Here is a 14582-nt window from a genome sequence, read left to right as displayed (position 1 = left end):
ACAGGCCTGGGGAGGCCTCAGGAAACTTACAATCATGGTGGCAGGGGAAGTAAATATGTCCTTCTTCACATGGTGGCAAGAGAGAAAAGTACCAAGCAGAGGGGGAAAATCCTCTTACAAAACCATCAGATCTCCCGAGAACTCAGTTGCTCTCATGAGAAGAGCAGCATGGAGGAAACCACCTTTATGATTCTATTATCTCCACCTGGCCACGTCCTTGACATGTGGGGATTATTACAATTCAAGGTGAGATTTGGGTGGGGACACAGAGCTAAACCATATCTATCAGCTACTATAGGCAGGGAAAGCCAGTCTTTACCTTAGCAGCCCAGAAACCAAGCCAGAATCCTGCAGCCCCTCTAGTACCAGCTGTCCCACAGATCTCAAATCTCTTGTTAGACCTGATGAATGATCTTGTCTGAATCCTGAATTATGAATAATGGAAATTGCTAACTAGATAAAGGATACCAACTGACACCACTTAGAACCTGCCAGACACCCAGGTCAGAGCCCTGACGCACTTGGGCAGTGTGTGACTACTCATCCAAATAATCCCTTTAGAAATCATGAGAATGAGGTAGCACTAAATCTAGGAGGTGTGATGCCATCTGCACAAACACACACCTGTGTGTGGATAGTGACACTGTGCAGCTGTCTGCAAGGTGAGAATGTAGTCTGATATATGTTCAGCTGTCCCAAGGAAACTCTAGAAGACTGAAGGCTTAGAATGGCTTGTCTAGTCACTGTTAAACAACTTCTGTGGAGAGTCCACCCCATGCGAATTCAGGATACAAGAGAGGCAGGCCCCAGCTTGCTTTCTTCAACATCCCTCAGGACACCCAACCCTGTGAGTCCTCCAGGCATGGTCAGCCTCAGCCAGGATGGTCCATTGCTCTTGTGTGAGCATGAGGTTGTTGAGTTACCAACATCAAATTAGGCATTTGTTGCACCTCCCGGATGAAAATTCTAAAAGACTGAGGCCAATATCATTATGGCAACATTTAAAAAGCACCTCTCTTCTCTTCTCTAGTTCAGACCTTAAAGCAATGTCTTCTGATCTCCAAACCAAGACCTTCCCTGGGAGGAGGAGCGGGGTGTTAATAAAATGCTGCTGGTGCAGTCATCAAAGTGTGACTGTGTGCTTTCCTGGAGGGACCCTGCAACCCCGAGGTGGCACACCAAGCTTCCTCTAGGCCTAGTTAAATATCACCAGCAAAGCTCCTGCATGCAAGGCACCACTCAATTTCAAAATAATTTTAATAAAACAATGCGGAAAGGGCAGCCTGTTCATTTTGATCCTCCACTGGGTCATTCAATTAAACCTGAGATTCTGGGAAAACTTGAACTCCCTGGTCATATTTTCCTTAGTAATAATAATAAAAGATAATTATGGAATCCGTCTGTCAGATATTCCAGACACCAGCACCTCCACTTAATTAACTGCTAATTAAGATATGAAAGAACTTCAGTGTCTCTCACACATCCTGATTTTATTAAGCCTCAGCAAATCTTCCTCAGGAAACGAGAAACCTAAATAGCCAAGGCCGAGCCCTTCCCAGGATTTACGAAACAGGGTGGTATCGGGTGAGTGGGGAGGAAGGCTGACTTTGAGGACCAGCCATTTGACTACAGCATTCAGTTGTTACATCATGACCCCAAGAGGAAAGAATGTGAGAGAAGGGAAAGGAACTAACAAGTTTCGAGTTCCTTCCTTCTGCTGCACACTGAGCTAAGACTTTTACATATAATTCCTAAGTAAATTCTCACAGCAACCCTGTAAAGGAATATTATTATTCCCACCTTACAGATAAGAAAATAAGTGCTTAGAGGGTTTCAGTAAATTCCTTTCCAAGTCTGTGGCTGCCAGGAGCTAGGATTTGAGCTAAATGTTACACTTTTCATTTGTTGTTCCAGGTAGATACAAGAAAGAGAAATATCTTCTTCCTTGTCTTTACCATTATTGACAAAGCAAAAGTGAAAGCATTTGTAGCGGCTAGCCTTCAAGATGACCCCCAGTTGATCCTTGCTTTATGGCATTCATACCCTTCTGTAGCTTTTTCCCTCATTAAGGGGGCTAACCTGTGTACCAGTAGAATATTGCAGAAATGATGGTGAGCTTAGTCTTATAAAACACTGTGGCTTCCACCTTGCACTTTCTCAGATTGTTCACTCTGGGGGAAGTTAGCCACCACGTTGTAAGGACACTCAAGAACCCTTGTGGAAGCCCACTTGGGGAGAAGCTGAGGCCTCCTGCAATGAACAATATCACACAAATAAGTCATCTTGGAAGCAGATCCTCTATTCCTACCAGGTTGAAGACTGCAGCCTTCCACATCTTGACTGAAACCTCATGAGAGACCCTTAGCCAGAACCACTCAGATAAACTGCTTCTGAATTCCTGACCCACAGAAATTATGAGATAATAAATGTTTATTATTTTCAACCACTGAGTTTTAGGGTAATTTGTTATGCGTCAGTAGGTAAATGGAGAATTCATGAACTTCTTACACTCTGCTGAATTGCAAAGCCTTGCCAATACCAGCGGGTCAGAGAAATCCTTCTAAGAAACATTCAGATTTGTATGCCTGAAAGTAGGAGTCTGAAATAGCAGCCATTCAACACCCCTCCTGGTAGGACACTTTGTGAGTCTGAGGCAGAATATGGGTCAGATCACCAACAGTTGCCTAAATTTCCCATTTTCACATTAAGATGACTAAGTACAATTTGAAGGCTGTTCACAATCTGATCCATTGTTCAGCAACCAACTGCTGTGAGAATTGAGAACAAAATGAATTGACCATACTTTGGGGTATTGGGCAATTTTGTCTATAGCTGATCAGCATCCTTGGGATCAAATAGCCATTACGGGAACATCTCCAGCAATTTGCAGTACGTCAACCAAAACCTTTCAAGCAACAAGGCTTCTACTGCATGTCAAAATGAACTGTTACTGTGAAGTCTGAAACTTCTGCAGTTCTTGATTGTTGGATCTCATCTGACCCAGCAGGTGTCTTTCTTCTAAAGTCCATGACTCACCTAAGCCAAAGAGGACAAAAACACAAAGCTCTGGAGAAAACTCTGTGTCAACAGAGTCTCTTGGGCTGCACTTTTTGGACTGTCCAGATCCTCAGCTCTTGCCAAGGCAGTCAGGGGCAGGGAGCCCATGCTACGAAGTCCAAGCCAAGTCTCTCAGATGGCTGAACTCACCTGTGTTACAGAGGGGTCAGCACTTGATGAGGAAGGAAAATACAATGTACATTTCCCAGATATATTTCACAGGAAATTTTTTCCAAAGATGAGCTGTTGCAAGTTGACCCCAGATAATGCTGGACACTGAAAAGGGGACATGCAGGTAAATGAGTAGGTTGCAGCATGGACAGAAAGAACACATCCATTTGCTGAAGCTGCTGGAGAGTTGGGTCAGCATGCTCTTTACTCTCGTGTATGTCTCTTGGGGTACCACTTCCCCTCTCCCTCCGATCCCTCTAAAAATTGTAAGTTAAAAGGATTTGGGAGCATGAGCCCTGTACCCCATATTTGTCTCAGCTAATAGTTTTGCCTCTAGAACTTGCTGCTGCAGGAATATGTGACTACATTGTGACACATCAGCTTCAAGAATGGCTATCATAATAATCCTTTGCCTTGTCACCAGTTATATGAATCTATCTTAAGATAAGGCCTTTGTGTGATATCATTAGGGCTGTAGGACTTGTTCATCAAATTAAGTGGATCTATTAGTGAGGTAAGATATCACAAGGGCCAGTATATGGGGTTCACAATGAGCTGCATTCTATCAGAGCTAGTGTGGTAATGACTTCAGAAAGATTGGCACACACACTCTAGTTCAGTTTGGCAGTTGCTCAGTCAACAGTTGGAAACCTGTTTAAATAAATAAACCTGGTTAAGTGGAAAAGAGGACAGGACTAGAATACAGAAGCCCCGCATTCTAGTTCTGGTCCTCTAAATCACTTTGGAGATGCATGCCCTGACAAGTTCCCACGTCCCACTCCCTCAAAGACAGGAGCTCCTTGCAGGTGGTGGCTGGATCCTCTTCCTCGTATTCCCGGTGCCTGGCGTGGGCCTGGGTACTCACAAGGCTCTCAGTAAATGGTTGCTGCCAGTGACTGAAGAAGTAAATAAGTGCGCATATCTACATTCACATATGTATGTATGTGGTTAAATGAGTGTGAAAGGAATTCTAAAAGGATGTACTCCCTGCTGCCAACACAGGGGCTGAGGTAACGTGGATGGTGCAGGGAAGGAGAGCAGGTAGAGAGAGGCAAGCAATGGAGAAAAAAAAAAGAGCGTGCACTAAAAATTCTACAAGTATAATATAATCTTGTAAAAGTATGTGTATGTATGCATAAATAAATTAGAGGAAAAATGATGATGTTTGTATGTTAAGTCAAAGCAAGTTGCAGAGTATTTCAGTTTAAAACGATAAACAAAAACATCCCGTATATCTGTTATATATGCGTAATTAGGTTTAAATGAGCAAAAGGGAGGGTGTATATTTGGGTGCTTTGAGACACCACCCAACTGAGGCACTCAATTCTGCAGCTGCTGGGAGCGTTGGCTGCTGACAGCTCACAGCTGAGTCCCTTTTCAGGCATCACCATCAGCCAAAAAGAGCTTCGTTGCCCATCCTCTCCCTGGGGCAGCCCAGAGCCAAAGATGGGTGCATGTGGGGCCCAAAGACGTGGGTCCTTTTTCAATGCAGGACAACTCCACCGTTTCCTCTGGCCAGTTCCACTTCCTGTACTTCCCCCAGGTGCCATAGCCTTTAGGGGTTAGCTTTCAGTAAGCCTTCTGTGTGCATATCCAGTTTCAAGCTGTTTCCTGGGAATTATGACAGTGTGGAAGGATACTTACCAGTGTATTAAAATGTTACTTAAGGAACTGAGATTGGGGGAAATGATTAGCATCTTCTGCATACATTTTTATATTGACTTTTTTATTATAATAAGCATGTGTCACTTTTATAATTTTAGGAATATCAAATGAAGAACTTTAAAATGTAATAAACATGTTAGTTCAATGAGTGAACAACTGTGCCTACATCTAGTTGGAGAAACAGATAACAATAAAATAGCATGTCAAAGGTACTCAGTGTTTTTAATAAACTCAAATGAAGGGGATTTTCCTAATATTTTTCATGACTTTTGATGTAGTTGGTTCAAAAGATATTGGACCAGCTTTCTGAGAGTGAAGTCAGCACCTCACAGGTGAGGATGAGGAAAAGAAAGGTCAGTGGATGAAAGCAAACAGGAGGGGGAGTTGTAATTCCATGGAAGAAGAGATTTTCTAGTCTCAGAGCTATCTGCCCCCCAAATAGGCTGCAATTTGTGGACAACTACCATCTAAATTACACTGTCCAAAGAACCTGCAATTCTTCCATTTGGTGAGCAGCCAGATTAGAATTGGAAGAGAAAAATACCTGGCATTTATATCACCCGCAACACCTCCCAGTCCTGGACCCTGGCAAACCCAATGATGACCAGTTCTTTCCCTGTGATGCCACCTCAGAATTCTTCTTGTCCCCACTCTCCAGGCAGCCATGGTGGATGCACTGGAGTATTCACTCAAGATGGAAAATGTTTGCCCTTCAGAGCTAAATAATCTTTACCCTTCTTCCAGTTCTGAGGTTTCATGAGGTCTTCCAGGGAAGGTTAATTTATTCACAAATGTCTTAAATGATCAAGCCTGCACCTCAGCCAAATGCCTGCTTCTTCCTCTCTCAGACATCACCTGATTTTTGCAAATCCATCCTCTTGAGGCATCTATAAATGATATCCCTGAGGCTCAGTGTCCCATTTGGAGAAGACTTAGCAGAGTTTGTGAGAAGCAAGCCCTTGAAGGCATAATCATCGAGCCACCAACTGTGTTGACACATCCTTGGAAATTTTGTAGTGGAGGCCTGGTCCAAGATCTGTGTAGGACCTCTGATTACAGAGGCTGACAAATTTGCTTACTCAGAAGCCTCTCACTTAACAATCGATGCCACTGCTTCTATTGGAGGTTGTTCTAACCTGGGAGAATGACTCTTTGTTTTGCATGAATTTATTCCTTCTTTGTTGAACTTTTATGCACTGGCATTGTGCTTGGGACAGGAACTAAAGCAGTGAGCAAGTCAAAGACTCTGACCCTGAAAAGCTGGGAGTCCAGAGTGAGCATGGCATAAATAAAGAGGTTTATAGTACGTGGAGACTTTCACAACATAGGAATGCTTAGAGTGCCAAGGACATTAAGGACATAAGAGGGGGTCGGGTTGGGGAGCAGAGGTTTGTATGGAAGGCTTTTTGGAGGGAGTACCAAGCATTTGTCATAATCAGATCAGCTAAGCATGTTATTACAGCCACTTTCAAAGACCTGAAGCACATTTCTGGATTTATAATCATTCTATAGATTTGTTTACCTCAAATATTTACCTTTTTATTGAAAACTATGAGATGAATGAAAGAAAATCAATGAAATAAATGAAAGTCTCTGGAGAGAAGAAGCAACTAAGCGACAATTTTCTTTTGCTTTGGAAATTCACGTGGTGCATATACAAATTTATTTTAAAGGAGATGTGGCACTTAGAATAAAAAGGAAACCAGGCTTTCTTATTTTGAAACCATTAATATATTTCTTCCCTCCCTTATTTCTGTTTCAGGTGGCTGTATCATTTTAACTGCACAGAGGACAGGTTTCTTTTGGAATTAGGATTAAAGAACGTGCAGTAAAGAGAAAACATCGAGGACACCATCACGAAAGGTACCATTTCCTGTGAACATTTGATCATTAATCATTCCCATGGCCAGTTTGAGGCTTTCGTTAGTAACTGCATATTCCCAGGGATCCGAGACCCTTTGTTATTGAAACACCACCCTGGGGTCTAGCCTCCTTGAAATGAGGTGGTCAAGAGCATTAGCTCCTCTGGGCTTCATGTTGTCTCTGAAAAAGCTGGAGAAACCGGGTACCGAGGCTTTGGCTTCTCATAAAATATTTCTGAATGCATTTCATGATGTGGTTGGTAATACAAGTGTGTTACTGTGCTCAGTCCCTCCAAGAAGCTAGACTTGACTCCCAGTCTGCTCGTGCCTGCACTGGGCCTGCATGAATCAGTGCTAAATTATTCACCAGTCTCACTCTAAAATTTCTGGAGTTCCAAAACCCCTAATAAAGTATTATGAAAAAATATCCGTCTCTTTATCTCTATCCATAACTATATGGCTGGAGGAAAAACCTGTCGTTTTATTTCCTTTAATTTAAAAGCTTTCCTAATTCCTTTTTCATACCACATATATATGTCTAAAGAATTTTCAGGTTGAAATAATAACCTCTAAAAAATGGTCCACAGGAGAGGGCTGTTAGGATTCACAGAGTTGGCAGGCACAGTGAATATTTTGCTCCTTTAATAACTTTCCATGGCACTCAAGCCTGATATACTGAACTGGGAACTTTTCAAACAGGTGTGGCCCTTTTTCATTGTACAAAACAATAATACGGCCACCAGTCTTCTTTCTCTGTTATACAATTGCTAAAGGTTGTTCAGAAAAGTTTGTTCAGGAGCTCATTTTCTTCCTCAGACTCACTGCAGTCTCCGTTTCCATCATGCTACTCTGCAGACTTAAGGCAAGTCTTTTCTGAAGCCCCGTGTTTGAATCAGTCCAGAATACCCTCAGTGGCAGCCTGCCTCCCTTGGGGGCACTTGACTGCAAAGTACTCCATGCCATTTAAAACACCTTTGAACATTCAAGTTCACAAGAGGCTTTATCATATCATGCTGGCTATTAACCATTCACACCTAAGGGAGACTTGGTGAATTTGTTGCTTCTAGGATACCAGCTGGTTCAGATCAAGTTCTCTGCAACCAAGCAGAGCTGGGGGGTGGACCATGGTGTACCAGCAGCTAATGGTGCCTGTCACAAAAGCATCACTGGCAGTGTATTACAATGAAGACATTTTTACTGACCTGCACTCTGCTCAGTGAAAGCACTTGGGATAAAAGAATATTTGACAAACCCTGCTGATTAAATCTCAAAGTCACCTCCTGGCACAGAGGGTAGTCCATCTTTCCGAGCCAAACTTGTCACATGTGTCTGAACACCTCACAGGAGAACATAGCTTGTCCAGATTAGTCCCCTCCCCCACACATTTACAAATCACTTTTCACTAGCATGGCTTGGTGTTGGAATTGCAGGAGTTACCAAATAGGTAGACAGCCAGGTCCCCTCATGGCTCCTTGGCAATTCAAACCCAGGTGCTCACAGGCTGGCCTGAACTGCCTTGCTCGCCTGCTTCTATCTCACCTTCATTTCCCATGCATTCGAAGCAGCTTATTTTAAAAGCTGATTAGATGAGCCCTTAATAACATTAGAATTGAAATGGTCCCAGATAGGTTTTCAGCTTCTTACCAAATTGAGATAAATGTGATATTTGGGGAGTTGAGCTCCCAGCTTTAAGCCTGCTCTGTACTGCAGACAGGTTTTGAAATACCATACTACCTTCTCCCATTTTGCAGCCTAAAACTGGGTTTGTAGGTTTGTATGTGTCCATAAGGTGCCCTTCATCTCTAACGGTCTATGATTCTGTGTGTAGATATGTCTCCATGATCATGCACTTTCAAAAAATGGTAATTTGGGGGAAGGGGCCCAGGACAGAGTTCTATCTTTCAGTTGTGATAATTTATGGAAAAGCTTTATTCTATACCCCCACACCTTATGATAACTTTCAGTTCCAGACAATAACCTTTATTGAGCAACTATTATTTAGCAATTTACTTTGATATTAATGCTGTTAGTACCTGACTTTAGCAGAGAATAATGTAAAATAGTGAGAAATATGAATGTTTCACTTTATGAATATGTTCAGCACACTCTGTAACTCTTAAGGGTGGGTTCACTCCCAAAAAGGAAAAACACACTTATCAAGCCAAATAGACATAGCCTTTCAACTTAATAACCTTCTGTCAGATTTTATAAAAATAAAAGCAAAATGGGAAAGAGGAATTTTAAAAAACAAGCAAAAGTGGACATAAACAGATGGTTCAATGTTTAGGTAAATGTATTCTTACAAACAAATAAACTGAGTTATCTGCTTGCTATATTGTCCCAACCAAACTAGGCACCTGGCTATCCCCAGAATTAAATCTTGAAACTCCTAAAACCACGGTTTGCCCTTCTAGATATGGGTGATCATGAAAGAAGTGTCCCTGAATTTAAGCTTCTTTGTGAAATGTTCAACAAATGTAGCTGCTCTTACAGACTTTCGAGAGAAGCTAAACCCTGAGCTTAACCCTTGAGCATTAGCACTCAGGTGGGGAATGACTGCCCACCATGTTTCCCTGGAGGGATGTTAAGGACTCCAAGGAGCCAGGTAGGTGAAGGAGGGGACCTGGGGCTTGGGCATAGCTGCGGGCAAACCTACCTTTCCTGCATTGGCCCTGCCAGTCCAAAACTCACCCCAGACTTCAGGGACTCTTGAGCGATTTCAGGAGGAAATTACTTATAATCCACTTAAACTATGGCTTTGATCAGAAACTACAGTTAGAGTGTAAATGTCTGCTTTGCTGCGTGATAAAACCAGATTGAGGAGGCTCAGCAAAGTACAACTCCAGAATTGCAGTGTTTGACTCTGTGCCAAACCTCTGGTCAGTCAGAGCTCAAGTGGCTCTTCCCTATGTGTATTAGTCTGTTCTCACACTTCTGTAAAGAACTGCCTGGGACTGGGTTATTTATAAAAGAAAGAGGTTTAATTGACTCACAGTTCAGCATGGTTGGGAGGCCTCAGGAAACTTACAATCATGGCAGAAGGGGAAGCAAATATGTCTTTCTTCACATGATGGCAGGAAGGAGAAGTGCCAAGCAAAAAGGGAAAAGCCCCGTATAAAACCGTCAGATCTCAGGAAAACTCACTCACCATCATGAAAATAGCAGCACAGAGGTAACCGTCCACATGATTCAAGTACCTCCCACCAGGTCTCTCCCATGACATGTGGGAATTACGGGAACTGCAATTCAAGATGAGATTTGGGTGGGGACACAGCCAAACCATATCACCATGGAAGGGGAAAGAGGAGTATCAGAGAAGGTCTTGGCAGAACCTCCATGCCTTGGCCCACCCACGTCTCAGGAAATTAAGCATTCCGTGCCATTGTGACAAGGCTTTAATTAAGACCATATTATCTAACAGGTGACTGCTCGTCCAAGTACCTTCCTAGCGCTTGTGTTTGCTCTCAACATCTTGTGGTTTACATGTGCAAAATGTAATGGCATTGGATGCATCAACTGGCAGTTTACATGCAAACTCACCTCCTCCTTCACTAAGCCTGGAGCTATACAGAAAGAGCTTGCTCAGTTTCACTCTCCTTCTCAGAATGCTTCTGTGCAATCATCCTGCCCAACTTGCTTTTGACATGTCTCTGGAGAGAAAGGGTTCCTCCTGGCCACAACTAACTCTTCCACTGAGTCCTTGGTCTCTTCCTTACCCTTCTCCTCTATAGCCTGATCCACCCATTGCTCTCCTTTCCTTACTTGCATTTTCTCTCATTCTCTATAAGTTCTTTTTCTTCTGCTTGTAAATGAGACTTGGTCTCCATTAAAACAAACAAACAAAAAAACTTTCCCTTGATTTCCTTATTCACTCTCTCTTTCTCTTGTCCTGGATTCCAGGGAAGAACATTCTACATTCACTTCTCACCATTTACTTATCCCTGAATCCTATGGAAAACAATGCATCCTACCTACCCATGCAACAAATGCAACATAATTCGGCAGACACGCATTTAGCATACACTAGGTGCCACACCCTGTCTGGACTCTGAACACATGGAGGACACACTCTTACAAGGAAGGCAAGGCGTGCCTCCATCACGCCTAATTACAGTGTGGTAGTGAGATGGTGAGGCTATGCACTATAGAGAGGCAGGATGAGAATCATCAGCCCTGTCTTACAGGAGGGGGCAGCAAGGAAAGTGTCAAAGGAGTTCTCCAGCAAATGGGGGACCCATGAAAGGAAATGAGAAAAAGAGAGAAGAGGGAGGCCAGTCCAGTAGGAGGAGGAGCATGGGCAAGGTCATTGAGATCATGGGGCCCAAGCAGCATGACGTGTAGAAGGCGCTATGTACATGGCAGGGAGACAAGGAGTACCGAGGCTTCACAGAATGACAGACATTTAGACTTTGAGTGGAGATCCTGAGAAACTTTAACCCTTTCTTGCAGACAATGGGAACAATAGAGGGTTTAAAGGCAGGAGTGACATAATCAGGTTGCCTTTAGAAAAATCACTCAGGAAACAGCAATTCGAGGGCGAGATCAGATAGGAAGTTGCTCTAATAGTCCAGATGAGAGGTGATAAGGACCTCAACCAAAATAACCTGTGCTAGGGATGGAGAAGAGGAGATTCTAACGTAATCTCCTCCATTCTCCAAGAATCCACCCACACAGATGTTATCTCTTCTGCACTAAACCCTCAGAGCATGTATTGTACTTTTTCTTACTGTGCTTATTCAACTTGTATTGCAGTCGTTTGTGTATTTCTCTAATGTTCCTTATCAAATTGTATCTTTGTCTCCCCTTCCTCAAATTACAGTACCTTGCTCATAATAAGAACTGAAGAAAAGGTTATTGAGTTGAATTGAATTTTCAAGGGCTTCAAACCATGAATAATTGAGGAATCAGCCATGTATAAGTGTTCATCATTTGCATAATTATGTAAACAAGCTTATAAATTTATTTTTATTTTTCACATTATTTTTGCTATCCCACAATGCCCCACTATCTTTGCAGTTCTTCAGGTTTCGGGGAAATAGTAAACAAGTATTCTCTAATACACACAAGTGACAGAGGCGCTGCTGGATTCTCACCTCCGCAGTCAAGGGAAGTGGTTGAAAGGAGAGAACAGATGATTGCATTGATTGAATATGAAAACCATGTACAAATATTGAGAAATATGCTGTCTAAAGAGACAGAGAATTGCAGAGCACACTGCATGATGGGACCCACGCACAGAGTCCCGAAGGTCAATGTGCAGATACAAATTGATTAAGCTAAGTACTTACTGAAATTGCTTTCCAACATACAGATGAGAATTGATCATAAGCAGGACCTATATTTATGGTGAAAAAGCTTTATAAAATTATCTGCTGGTATGTCATAAAGGCAAATTTAAATTGTCCGGATTTTTCCCCAAATGAAAGTATCTATATTGTTAACAAATACGTCATTAACAAGTGAACCAGTACTGATAATTTTGTGATCGAGTTTCTTTATGTGTGGACCTAAATGGCCTCATAACAGCTTTTTTTTTTTTTTTTTTTTCCTCTTGGCATCTTTTTACATCCCTGAGGTTAGCCTCTCTGTCTCATGCCAAACCAAATGATTCTTTTTTTTTTTTTTCCAGTGCTACATATTGTATTAACTTAATTGTTTTGCCTACAAATTGTAGTTTTGCATAAGTTCTGTTTAAAAAAAACATTTTTTAAAAAAATTTCCATAGGTTATTGGAGAACAGGTGGTGTTGGATTACATGAATAAGCTCTTTAGTGGTGATTTGTGAGATTTTGGTGCACCCATCACCTGAGCAGTATATGCTGCACCCAATTTGTAGTCTTTCATCCCCTACTCCCTTTCCACCCTTTCCTGCTGAGTGCCCAAAGTCCATTGTGTCATTCTTATGCCTTTGCATCCTCATAGCTTAGCTCCCACTTATGAGCAAGAACATACAATGTCTCAAACCAAAAGATTCTGATTGGCCATGATTTAGCCCTATCTAGTGTGGTGCCCGAGTTGTCACTCTTAGACACAGTCCCTAGCTCCTAGGAAACTAGGAGTCAGAAATCTCCTAAGCCTGCGTGGCATCCAGCACACTTAAGCAGTGGCTTTGAGTGGCACCAGCCTGTGGCATTTAGGCAGGAGAAAAGAAAAGGAGAAGCAGAGTGGGGTGTATAAAAGGAAATGCAAGGCAGATAAAGGAAAATTAAGAGAAAGTAGTAGAAGGCATAGTTAAGCAAGTCTTTGTTGAGCAATTTTTGTGTGAAGTATAAAAGCATGCATTACAGGCCACACAAAAGAAGTATGTATCATGCTTGCTGCACTCAAAGGGCTAAGAGTTTATCCAAGAGGGTTATTCTAAACCCAGGAAACAAACAAAATATCAGTTCATGACAATACAATCAAGCCCTAAATACTACTTCCTGGCATTGACTGTGTTATAGTACTGAAAGCAGAAATAGAGCAAGTGTCATAGGGTTCATGGGAGTGGCGGAGACCAGAGAGAACCCCATGGGAGAGGCCACAAGCATTGAGCTGGGCCTTGAGAATAGAGGTGACACAAACCCAGGAAGACCAAATGAGCATGACACCTCAGACTATGAAATAAAGTAAGAGGAAAAAGTAAGAACAAAAGGAGAAGATGAAAGAGAAGAGAAAACAGAAAAAGTTTCTGAGGATGGTGATGGTAGAGCAGCTGCCACTCACGTGTCCCTGGGCACTGGTGCCAACCCTTGGATTGCCTTGGCCAAAGACCAACAATTTAGAGGCAGAAAATATTTCTGTGGTCCCAGTCATCTATGTAGAATTGGACCACAGCCAGTCGGTTTTTGTTGCCTCTGTAATCACAAAGTCAGGCATTTTTCCTCATGTTTACTTGACAGGAATGCTGTTTACACTGAAAACCTCACACCTTTCAGAGTGACCATTGACAACTGAGTTCTCATATGACTAACAATTGGGTGTAAAGAACCCACAGAAGCTCCACAGCAAATGAGATGGCTTCATTAGCTGGAGGTTCTAGGAGGCTCTGTGAGAAATGAAGACATTGGTAAAGTAAGGACGATATATTAAATACATTTCAAAGGGTTCTATGGAGAGCAGGATATCGCCAACAAAATATATTTTGATTGGCACAGTGGAATCTCCCTGCCCCTCAAATTACTTCCCATCCCATCCTCATCCCATCCAAATTTTAAGAAAAGGACACAAACTAACAAATGAATAACACCGGTTCGGCCAAGTTGTCTGAATCCTACTATTTGAGGTATATTCTTGTCAAGGTGTTGCCTCTTCCAGATTTCCCTTCAGAAAGGTAGGTGTTCTCTGAGAGACTTATTTATCCACACTGGAATGCTAATTATGTTAGTAGAATTTCTGTCTAAGGGCCATGGAAGGAGGAAAAAGCAGAGAAGAGGAGAAATAAGGAGGCAAGAAGAGGGAAAAATAATTTTAGAACGTGGCACCCTGCTAGGAAAGGCAGGATTTAGGGTGAGGGATGCAAGTGGTGGACATGGAGGGCTAATGAGGAGAAGGTGGGGAGAAAATACAGCCAGAAGGAGAGAGAGAGAGAGAGAAGAGCAGAAAAATCACAATGCAACAAAGCCAGAATCAAACCATGCATCCTTGGCCATGAGGCCTGGAGCAGCCCTGACCAACTGGATAGCTCCAACATTAAAGTTGGACATGTTCAAGTGCCAGCTGAGAAGGCTCAGCATTGTTTAATATGGAAAAACAGAGCAGGGCTATCTGTGAGGTTGGCCAGGTGGCAGGGTTAATATATGAGTAACAGCAAGTTGTTCGTTAGGCTTGAGGAAGAAAATGCCTGGA

General features: G+C 42.5%; 1 protein-coding gene across 1 annotated transcript in view; it reads left to right on the top strand.

Annotated features, from left to right (window-relative positions):
• The window catches only part of TNR (tenascin R), a 413725-nt gene that overhangs the window by 209220 nt on the left and 189923 nt on the right, over nt 1–14582 (top strand). Inside the window, exon 2 of the mRNA XM_023207213.2 lies at nt 6656–6756. The gene's annotated coding sequence lies outside the window, so the exon portion shown is untranslated. The remainder of the gene's footprint in view (nt 1–6655; nt 6757–14582) is intronic.

This window comes from Piliocolobus tephrosceles, chromosome 1 (genome assembly GCF_002776525.5).
Source record: "Piliocolobus tephrosceles isolate RC106 chromosome 1, ASM277652v3, whole genome shotgun sequence".
NCBI lineage: Eukaryota > Metazoa > Chordata > Mammalia > Primates > Cercopithecidae > Piliocolobus > Piliocolobus tephrosceles.
The sequence above is the reverse complement of the archived record's forward strand: the minus strand, read 5'-3'. Positions and strand labels throughout refer to the sequence as shown.